The sequence below is a fragment of the Coregonus lavaretus genome (assembly GCF_964263955.1).
Source record: "Coregonus lavaretus genome assembly, chromosome: 1".
NCBI lineage: Eukaryota > Metazoa > Chordata > Actinopteri > Salmoniformes > Salmonidae > Coregonus > Coregonus lavaretus.
Genome location: NC_139988.1, coordinates 39,819,623 through 39,829,726, shown reverse-complemented (window position 1 = coordinate 39,829,726; position 10,104 = coordinate 39,819,623).

Below are 10,104 nucleotides of genomic sequence, written 5' to 3'. Positions count from 1 at the left end.
TTCTATCAATTCGGTCAAAGTATCCAGAAGTGGACTTGTGTTGATTTTTTGTCTGTCTGCTGCCAAGAGGGAGAGGGCGCTACGCGTTTTGCGACTTGAGACGAGATCTGTGTCCTGCTTTGCGCTCCGGAGCAGAGCACCGCTGAAAGGAGTGATAACTGGGTGAACCTTGAGTGTTGGTGGATCAACTGAAGTTTAGGATCCCCGGTGTCTGTAATGCACGCAGTTTGGTGCGACGCAGACCTGATGGTGAGCGCGAGACTGAGGAGACCCTGTCTGTCCTTCTGAGTTTTGATGCAGAGTATTTGCCGGATAAATCCATGCTAGGGTATATAAGTTATCCCATGAGAGCTTTTGTACCGAACCCTCTACAATGTTTCAGGTGCCAAGTTTATAGTCATGTTGCAGCAGTATGTAGGAGGGAGATTCCGAGGTGTGAGAAGAGTGCAGGAAGGCATGGGACAAAGGAGTGTGTAATTTCGGTGGAAAAAGTGGAGTGTTTCAATGGTGGGGTGGCCATGTTGCTGGGGATCAGAAATGTCCTGTCCGAGTGAGACAGGTTGAAGTTTCAAGGGTGAGAGCAGTGCAGAAAGTGTCATATGCTGACGCAATGAGGAAAGTAGAGGATGGTGAGTGAGCGAGCCAGAGAGGATCACTGTGAGTAGTAGGCCAGTACAGATTGACCCAAACAGTTTGTGCTTTTGTAAGGTTGACTTCCTGGCGTTTATTGCTATGGTCATTAAATGTACCGTGTATATGGAAATACAATATACATAATTGGTAGTAGCAGCAGCAGATAAGTTTTTGAGTGTCAGAGATTTTAGTGCAGAAGAACTACAGGGGGTTTTGAGAGAAGGGGTTCCAGCCTCCCAAGCCTAAGGCATGGTGTAGGATCTGTTAGGGCCAAAGTAGTGGGAAGGGGTGGTGGTGTGTGTTGGGGATAATGTAATATAATATAATATATGCATTCGGAAAGTATTCAGACCCCTTGACTTTTTCCACATTTTGTTACATTACAGCTTTATTCTAAAATTGAATAAATCGTTTTTTCCCCTCACCAATCTACACACAGTACCCCATAATGACAAAGCAAAAACAGGTTTTTAGAAATGTTTGCAAATTTATAAAAAATAAACAACTGAAATATCACATTTACATAAGTATTCAGACTGTTTACTCAGTACTTTGTTGACACACCTTTGGCAGCGATTACAGCCTTGAGTCTTCTTGGGTATGACACTACAAGCTTGGCACACCTGTATTTGTGGAGTTTCTCCCATTCTTCTCTGCAGATCCTCTCAAGATCTGTCAAGTTGGATGGGGAGCGTCGCTGCACAGCTATTTTCATGTCTCTCAAGAGATGTTGGATCGGGTTCAAGTCTGGGCTCTGCCTGGGCCACTCAAGGACGTTCAGAGACTTGTCCCGAAGCCACTCCTGCATTGTCTTAGCTCTGTGCTTAGGGTCGTTGTCCTGTTGGAAGGTGAACCTTCGCCCCAGTCTGAGGTGCTGAGCGCTCTGGAGCAGGTTTTCATCAAGGATCTCTCTGTACTTTGCTCCGTTCATCTTTCCCTCGATACTGACTAGTCTCCCAGTCCCTGCCGCTGAAAAACATCCCCACAGCATGATGCTGCCACCACCATGCTTCACCGTAGGGATGGTGCCAGGTTTCCTCCAGATGTGACGCTTGGCATTCAGGCCAAAGAGTTCAATCTTGGTTTCATCAGACCAGGTAATCTTGTTTCTTATGGTCTGAGAGTCTTTAGGTGCCTTTTGGAAAACTCCAAGCGGATTGACATGTGCCTTTTACTAAGGAGTGGCTTCCGTCTGGCCACTCTAACATAAAGGCCTGATTGGTGGAGTGCTGCAGAGATGGTTGTCCTTCTGTAAGGTTCTTCAATCTCCACAGAGGAACTCTGGAGCTCTGTCAGAGTGACCATCGGGTTCTTGGTCACCTCCCTGACCAAGGCTATTCTCCCCCGATTGCTCAGTTTGGCCGGGCAGACAGATCTAGGAAGAGTCTTGGTGGTTCCAAACCTCTTCAATGTAAGAATGATGGAGGCCACTGTGTTCTTGGGGACCTTCAATGCTGCAGAAATGTTTTGGTACCCTTCCCCAGATCTGTGCCTCGACACAATCCTGTTTCGGAGCTCTGGGGACAAAAACCTGTTTTTGCTTTGTCATTATGGGTATTGTGTGTAGATTTATGAGAAACATATTTTTTTTAAATCAATTTTAAAATATATGGCTGTAACGTAACAAATTGTGGAAAAAGTTAATGGGTCTGAATACTTTCCGAATGCACTAGGATTAGATGGTGGTGCAATTTCCTTTTTTGCCCTTTTCTGTGAATAAATGTGCAATGCACTTTCCGAACTGTGAAAGGCAGCAATATGCAACAAAGCATGTAGTTGACCAAACTTTGACTAACTACGCTCGGTTACAAACGCAGGTGGCGGGAGGATCATTTTTTGATAAGGATGTTGTAGTATCTGAACAGTTTATAATTTTGGCTGAGTTTGCAAATGGTGTGTTAGATGAACTTTACTCTGCCTTGCTGAAACATCTGGAAAGCATTACTATAGGGGCCCCCTGACACAGAGGAGACTTGTGTGGAAGACAGGGATTGGTCTATTCAAAACACCCATCTTATGTTACATAGGATATATACCAGGTTTTCAACAAAGGACGGGGAGAATAATCATATTTGAGATTGGGTTAGTTGTTCTCCAGATTCTGCAGAAATCTGTAAATTGACGCTGAAATCTTTTGATATAATAAACCTTTATAATCAAAGTACAGTGTCAGCGGATTCCTTGTCAACACAGCATATCAGCATCTGTCACGATCGTTCATGAACGGGTCAGACCAAGACGCAGCGTGATATGCATACATGTTTATTTGACTTATTAACACAACGTCAAAACAACAAAACGAAACGTGAAGTCCAAGGTACACAAACAACATACCAACAACCCCGGTGGAGTGGACTTCTCAGGCTCTGGACTGGAGCCGCTGACCGGATCTGGACTGGACCCCGGTGGAGCAGACTGCTCTGGCTCCGGAGTGGAGCAGCTGACCGTAGCTGTATCAGGCACCGGTGGAGCGGACTGCTCTGGTTCCGGAGTGGAGCCGCTGACCGGAGCTGGACTGGACCCCGGTAAAGCGGATTGCTCTGGCTCCGGAGTGGAGCAGCTGACCGGAGCTGAACCTGGCACCGGTGGAGCGGACTGCTCTGGCTCCGGAATGGAGCACTGGTGGAACAGGCACGGGCCGTGCCGGACTGGACACACGCACCACTGGCTTGGTGCGAGGAGCAGGAACAGGCCGGACCGGGCTGGTGACGTGCACCACTGGCTTGGTGCGGGGAGCAGGAACGGGCCGTACCGGACTGGCGACGCGCACCACTGGCCTGGTGCGAGGGACAGGAACAGGCCGTACCGGACTGGCGACGCACACCACTGGCCTGGTGCGAGGGACAGGAACAGGCCGGGCCGGGCTGGCGACGCGCACCACTGGCTTGGTGCGAGGGGCAGGAACAGGCCGGGCCGGGCTGGCGACGCGCACCACTGACTTGGTGCGAGGGGCAGGAACAGGCCGGACCGGGCTGGCGACGCGCACCACTGGCTTGGTGCGAGGGGCAGGAACAGGCCGGGCCGGGCTGGCGACGCACACCACTGGCTTGGTGCGAGGGGCAGGAACAGGCCGGACCGGGCTGGCGACGCGCACCACTGGCTTGGTGCGAGGGGCAGGAACAGGCCGGGCCGGGCTGGCGACGCACACCACTGGCTTGGTGCGAGGGGCAGGAACGGGCCGGACCGGACTGCGAAGGCGGACTGGAGGTCTGGAGCGGAGAGCTGGCACAACCCGTCCTGGCTGGCTACCCACTTTCGCACTACACGTGCGGGGCGCTGGCACAGGACGCACTGGGCTGTGCACGCGTACTGGCGATACAGTACGTAGAACCGGCGCAGGATATGCGGGACCGAGGAGGCGTACTGGAGACCAGGAGCGTTGAGCCGGCACACCCCGTCCTGGCTGGATGCCCATCTTCGCACGGCACGTGCGTGGTGCTAGCACAGGACGTACAGGACTGTGCCGGCACACTGGCGACACAGTATGTAGCTCCGCATAACACTGAGCCTGCCCAGTCACACGCCTCCTCGCGTGAGTACGGGGAGTTGGCTCTGCTCTAACGCTAGGCTCCGCCAACCACCCTTTTAGCCCCCCCCCCCAAATGTTATTGGGGCTGTCTCTCGGGCTTCCTCCTCGACCGGCGTCCTCTGTGTTGCCGTTGCTCCTCTACCTTCGCCCATGGACCTTTCCCCACGAATATCTCTTCCCATGACCACAATTTGCCCACCTGGGACATGACTATTCGCTCCTCCTGGGCACGCTGCTTGGTCCTCGTTTGGTGGGATCTTCTGTCACGATCGTTCATGAACGGGTCAGACCAAGGCGCAGCGTGATATGCATACATGTTTATTTGACTTATAAACACAACATCAAAACTACAAACAAAACGTGAAGTTCAAGGTACACAAACAACATACCTCACACGGAACAAGATCCCACAACCCACTAGTGCCAATAGGCTGCCTAAGTATGGTCCCCAATCAGAGACAACGAGCGACAGCTGCCTCTGATTGGGAACCACACCGGCCAACATAGATCTAGACATACTAGAACTACAACATAGAAATACACAACATAGAAACTACACACCCTGACTCAACATATACGAGTCCCCTGAGTCAGGGCGTGACAGCATCGTTGTTCGGCCACCACTGAAAATTGGCGACGAGGATTTTGGGACGTGTTGCGTCTGTTTCAACGTTCCATCATGGGCTGCGAAATGACTCCCGCTCAAGAGGCCGGCAGATAAGGTGAGCTTTCTCACAACTTTGGGCGCTGGTCAGTTCGTGTGACTGTGTGTGTGTTGGGGGATGCACCGTTTAGAACTTGTGTGTGCGCCTTGCTGTTATTTGCTGTGGGATGAGAATCCGTTCAAAATTTCTAAAGTTGTTTGCGTTGAAAACAACGCAAACAGGGGGAGTGTGAATATAATACAGGATAAAAGTGTCTATAGGAATTGATAACACTGGGCCCAGGGATATTTGGCTTGAATAAAATTAAAGGGAAAAGGAATAGAAATAAGGAATAGGACAAGGAACTAAGGAAAAATGTATACTGTTAGGACGTCGCTGATCTACGGAAGCCCTCAAACGAGGCGATCATTAAGATGGGCCATAAATCCTGGAGAGTCACTAGGTGAATTTTCAGGTCAGTTCAAGGAACTGTGAGATTGTAGAATACACATTTAATTGTATGTTACCTCTCGGTATAGAGTTGACGAAGTATATGTCCGAAGTAGCCTCTCATTGAATATCTGCAACTCAAGGTAGCATAAATTTCAGAAGGAATATAAAGGAAATAGGAGCGACGTAAGCAAGCTTTTAAGGACCGTATGAATGGATGCATTCTTTTCATGTGTGTGTGAGGGAAAGAGAGTGTGTGTGTTTGCGCAAAATTAAAGCGGTCTCTGTTGTGTTTCAGCTGTGTGTCGACTCATGCTATGATAAGATTTATGTTAGAGATATATACATATATATGTTTTGGTTGAGAACAGGGGTTTTAGTTTTTGTAAGGAAATATGTTAATTACGGTTAAAACCTTATGAGTCTCCATTTGAGAGAACGTTTTCAAAACATTGTTAAAAAACTATGAGTCCCCGGGAGGACGTTATGATTGTTAAAATCTATGAGCCCCAGGGAGGACGTTATGATTGTTAAAATCTATGAGCCCCAGGGAGGACTTTATGATTGTTAAAAAACTATGAGCCCCCGGGAGGACGTTATGATTGTATAGAGAGGATTTGTAATGGATAAGAAAATAACTATAAATCTGCAGATTAGAATAAGTGAAGATAGTAAAGTTAAGAAACTTCGAAGTAGGATTTATGTTCTACGTTTTGTGTTGGTTTGTGCGTTCTGTTCAGTGTTACTGTTTGTCTGTGTTAGAAAGAACGGAGGGACAGCTGGTCTGTCTGCTGTCTGACTTAGAGAAAAGTTACTGTGGGAGAGCTCCTCTCACCTTGAAATCGCACTAGTAAATGAGCTGCGCATGCGTGGGATTTTATGAGTTTAGAGTTACACAGAGCAAATATGCCACTCCCCTGCCTGCACTGAGCTGCTGGGAGACGCAGACTTAGAGCTGAAAAAGAAGGAGGGGGACTTTGAGTACACACAAATAAAGTATTCTGTTTGTTAAGTGGCTGTTGCTTAATTATGAAACTATTTGATTGAGATCCATTGAATTTATAAATAAGAGTTATGTTGACGGATTAAAAATAAAAATACATAAATAAAATAAAATATTATTGTGCTATTTATAATATTCCTGAGATAAGCTGTTTGCTTATTTCTTAGCGCGAATGTGAACATGGGTATGTCTAAAAGGGTATTGTATGGTTGAAATAACCCAGTGAGTGCATAAAAGACTAAATTCTTGTCTGTTTCTTTTGTTCTCCTGTGATGTGAGAAACGAGAAGGAGGAGACAGAGAGAGAGGAGGTGCTGACCAGTGCGTCACGCGACAGCGTGTGCTGCTCCGGATCCAGTCCAATTAAGGCCAGTACTGTTCTATCCACAAACTTACTTTCCCTTACAGGATATAATAGATACATTGTGTATGTATAGAATATTTCATGTTGTGACAATTTTACAGGGACTTGGCAACAGACTGATCAATTGATGTAATTGAGAATTGCACATTAGGTTTTTTTTTTTGTGCATGAGTTGTTTTGATTAGAGTTGTGTTGGAAATCCAGCACTGAGATTATTCTGTAAAATTAATGTGACTGGGTGCTTATTAAGCAATTGGTTTGTGGGTGCTGTAGTGTTGCTGGATTGCAGGTCTTTCTTTTTTGATTGCTCTGAAGTTGACTAGTTTCCTTTACTTTTCTTTATCGGATGTGGTAAGATTGCCACTAATCAATAATTTGTTTAGTTTTTTAAATAATAAAAAAAAAAAATATTTAAAAAAATAGGAGGGAAAGATGAGATACATAGCTTGAAGTATTTTTTAGTTTACTAATTAATTAGTTTAAAATAAATAATAATAAAATAAATAATTTACAATAAAAGAATATAAAAGAGTTGTTACAATGGGGGAAAAGGACATAAAAACTATGAAAGTAATTACTCCTGTTGATGTAGTACAAAATAGTAATCCTCTAGTTAATGGTATTGCAAGGTTATCTGGAAAATGGAATAAACGTTGGCCTGACATTGAACAACCATGGCCAGTGGAAGGGACTCTTAACCCAGACGTAATTAAAATAATGCAAGTGCTTGTGGCCACATATAAGGCAGATCAAAAGAAGGGGAAAAAAGGGGAACATCGTAAAGAAAAGAGACAAAGAGAGCTGGGTGTTCTTAGAGGGACAAAAACTGATAAAAGATACAAAAAAAGAGACAGAGGTATAGAGAAAATAGCAAAAGAGGCGAAGGTAACAGAAAAACTAATGGCAGAAGTCAATACACCTTTCTCACATACGGATTCAGCAAAGAGGCCCCCACCTTACGAGGAAAAAGTAAAGTTTAAGGACGTCTATCCTCAGCTTCCAATGATCATTCAGGAGGGTGATTATTGCATCAGAGATGAAGATGAACGAATAATAGAGAGAGGACAAGCAGAAACAACCATAACGATGAGTCCAAACTCCAAGAGTAAGAAGAAAACAATGTCTGGAAACTAAGGGTAGAGTAAGGTTCAGGAGGATGGAATTTGAAGATGATGATGATGATGATCAGAGTGATTCAGAAGAGATCATGGGTGGATATGACCCTGTGATCAGACAGAGGTTGGCCAGAGCGGAAAGAAGGGTTGATGGAAGTTGGAAGAAGAAGGATACAAGAGATCCGAGCTCTGATGAAAGTCAAGATGAAGACAGCGATGAAAATTTGGAGATTAAAGGTGCTTCATGTTCAATAGGATTTTATTCTACAATGACTAGCACAGAAGAAATAGAAAGAGATATGGATCGATGCATATCATGCTTGGATAAGGCGAATAATTTAGAAGAAGTAAGGGAATTGGAAGAACAACTCAAGAAGTTGAAGATACAGAAGGAAAAACTGCTGAAAAAAGAATCTCAAAAATTGGAGAGGGAATACATATTGAGGCCAAGAAAAGGGAGCACGAGTAAGAAGATGATGCCAGTGATAATTCGAGGACAGAACCTGGAGTATAAGCCTTTGCAGAATACCGATATGTCAGATATACTTGAGAAGCTGCCTACTCTTCAAGATGGAGCATATCCTTGGATTTCTAAGTTGGAAGAAATTACGGTGGGAACACAGTCTGCCATAGGAGACATTAAGAGACTTTTGGCTAATCTCCTTGGGATTCCAGGTATGGAAGACATTTTTCAGAGAGATGGACTTAATCGATATGTGGGGACTGCAGTGAATGATCCTGAGTTGTTAGCTGCAAGTAGAAATCGGCTGTGGAGAGCACTAAAAGATACGTTTCCAACAAATGTGCATCCTGACAACATTCTGATTGACCCACTGGGACAACAAGAAAATCCGAGAGCCTATGTGTCAAGAGTTCATCAAGTGTGGAGAAATATTACCGGAAATGATCCAGATGTGAGTCAAATAGAGCAGTCAATTTTGCGAGCTAAACTGCAGATGGGGCTGCCCTCACCAGTAAGGAGCAAACTGGCAGAGGTGGTTGGACTTGGAAGCATGACAAAAGGTGTCTATACAGATCATATAGCCCATCAAGTGGATCTGTACCGGAAAAAGGAACACAACCAGAAAGAACAGGACCAAGAAACTCTCAGAAAACTCAATCAAATACAACTGGTGGAGAATAAGAAGAAGGAGAAGAAACAGGCTTTGGTTATGCAGAATCAGTGTTCACCAAATCAACAATCACTGCCACAGCTTCAACCGAACAAGGTCCAACCGCAATTGTACCAGCCACCATTAGTGGGATCAGTTGTTTCATATCCACAGCCAGTTTCTGGACAGACACAGAATTGGAGAGGAATAGGACGAGAAGGCTTAGGAAGAGGAAGAGGAGGAAGATTTAAGCCATACTTCCAGCAATCTTCAGAAGTGTGTTATAATTGTGGACAGGTTGGTCACTTTGCCCGTGAGTGTAATGGGCCAGGAGGAAACACCAGAGGGAATTTCAGAGGAAGATACAGGGGCCAGTCAAGATCATTTGGAGGACCGGTGAACCCTTATAGGGGCCCGGAGCAAGGATTCTAGAGGTGCCCAGAAGATCCGAAAGGGGGGTGTCAGCTGGTAGCATCAGGTCCGGAAAAAAATCCAACAATTGAGGTGAAAGTAAACAATCGACCATTGGAAGTGATGGCGGATAGCGGAGCTGCTTTCACCTGTGTTCGGCCTGAAGATGCTACACATCTTCCCATGTCCAATCAACTAATTAGGACAATCGGATTTGAGGGAGTGAAACAGCTGATTCCTCTTACGGAACCAATTGAGCTCTGCTATAAAAATCTGAAAATTACAATACCCATACTGGTATCGGAACATGCACCTATTGCATTGTTGGGAAGAGATGCATTGTGTAGATTGAACTGTACAATAAAATGTACGCCAGACGGCTGTCTGGTAGAAGTACCAAAATAAAAGGTTTACCAATTGTTGATGACGACAGAGATGGATTCTTTTTCAGTATTTTGGATTGGAAATCTAAGTGCAGATTTTTTGAAGCAGGCTAAGATATGGGAGAAATTCATTGTGGCAAACATGGCAGATGCGAGGCTTCCGGAATATCCATTTCATTGTACGCTCAAGTATTTCAAGAATGCTGCCCAATCGAACTCAGAGGAATGGTTGAGTCATCAACCAAAGAAAGTTCAACTCAGCTCATGTTGCATAATTTTAGGACCACAAGGAGCAGCTATGAAGATAAACACAGACGATTATCTGGATAAAGAATTTGAGATTGAGAAGAGTGTGCCACATGTGACCTTGTTGGTTTCTGAAGACTATGAGCAGAAGCATATAAGAGAAATGATGACAGAAGCAGAGAAAGCTGTTTTCGTTCCAATGAAAGAGAATTTGG